Here is a 1,573-nt window from a genome sequence, read left to right as displayed (position 1 = left end):
ACATGTTCGAATTTTATGTCGTATCCTTAAAATTTCGTATGCTGGAGCGTTCGTATCCTGAGGTACTTACTGTATACGTTAGTAATGCGAACAGCGCCTGGTTATTCCACCGATGAAAACAGAAAACAAGTCAACTCAAAAACACGCAAAAGAATTCTACAGTAAAATTAAAATATACAAATAAAAGTAAATTTTAAAAGGTAGCAAAGTGAGAAAAACCCAGATTTATACATTCTTTTAATACTTATACATTTTTGGAATACTGTAGGCTATAAAATAAAAAAATTTTACAATTGAATTTTATATTCTTTTATCGAAAACTATTTATATTGAAAATATAAGCATAAAAACAACACAGATGAGCAAATGCATTTAATTTCAAAGGATATTGATATCAGTTTCGTAATCATTATTATCGCCATTTGCCGTAAAAAATAATAGGGTGAAAATAAGAGAAGACTCACAATTATTTCTGACAACAGCCGAAATTGCCTAATCCTGTTTCTAGATAAAAAAATTCTAGCAAAATGTTCATAAAACTTAAATAATGTAAACATTTACTATATAAAAGAAAGATATCTGAAGCTTGTAAATTATTCATTTAGTAGCAGATAAGCCCGACGTTGCTCGGGCAAAAAATAACGATAGCGAAAATGAAGATAATTACATTATAGCCAATTTTACCCGTTTTCACAAAATGCAAGAATTAGGTTTCCCGTTTCCAGACTATGTAGAGAATTTTTACATGGGTCTAAAAATATGTTCGATTTCCTGCAATAACGCAAAAAACCGCATCTGCGCCTGTAAATCTTTCTCTTAACACTTCCATTGTTAAGGAATAAACGTCTTTCATCTTCCGTGGTACCCTACTAAATGTGGTAGCCTACTAAAACGCAGTCAAAAATGCAAAAACCGCATCTAAAATAGTACAATAGAATCTGAGTTCTTCAGGGTAAGCTTTAATCCTCTCCCTCTCCCCCGTGGGTTGATATTTCGAAAAATCCCTTCTTAGTGTGCGTTCTCGTGACGTACCCTAACTGTGTACCAAATTTCAACTTTTAACTCCTAACCGTTTGAGCTCTGCGCTGATTATTATTATTGTTGTTGTGTTTAGTGGGTTATACTCGGTTCACACCAGTGGCTATGTACTATGCGTGACCAGAGTCAAAGCATAGCAGCCAAAAACAAAAATTAAAGAATTGTGTCAGTATCTATATTCAGGAATTTCCTATCAATGTGGCATGTATTTAATATAGTGGCCTTCTGTAGTGTGATGTATGTATTTCTATTCAATTGTAATGTTCCCAGGCTTTTGTGTAGTGGGTGTGGTATCACACCTGTACAGGAGAGAACGACAGGTACAATAAGCACCCTATCCATCCTCCATAGATGCCTTATTTCCTGGGCGAGTTCTGTGTACTGTACTTGCTAATTTTTTCAGTGCATGTGTTTTGTACATTGTAAGTGTTTAGAATGGCTACGTCTATAATGTACGTGATTTTATTGTGTTTGTCAATGAGTGTGATGTCTAGTCTGTTGTGGTAAATTGTTTTATCTGTGATTATGGCTCTGT

The sequence above is a fragment of the Centruroides sculpturatus genome, unplaced genomic scaffold (genome assembly GCF_000671375.1).
Source record: "Centruroides sculpturatus isolate CEXI.00-Female unplaced genomic scaffold, Cexi_2.0 scaffold2174, whole genome shotgun sequence".
Lineage (NCBI taxonomy): Eukaryota > Metazoa > Arthropoda > Arachnida > Scorpiones > Buthidae > Centruroides > Centruroides sculpturatus.
The sequence above is the reverse complement of the archived record's forward strand: the minus strand, read 5'-3'. Positions refer to the sequence as shown.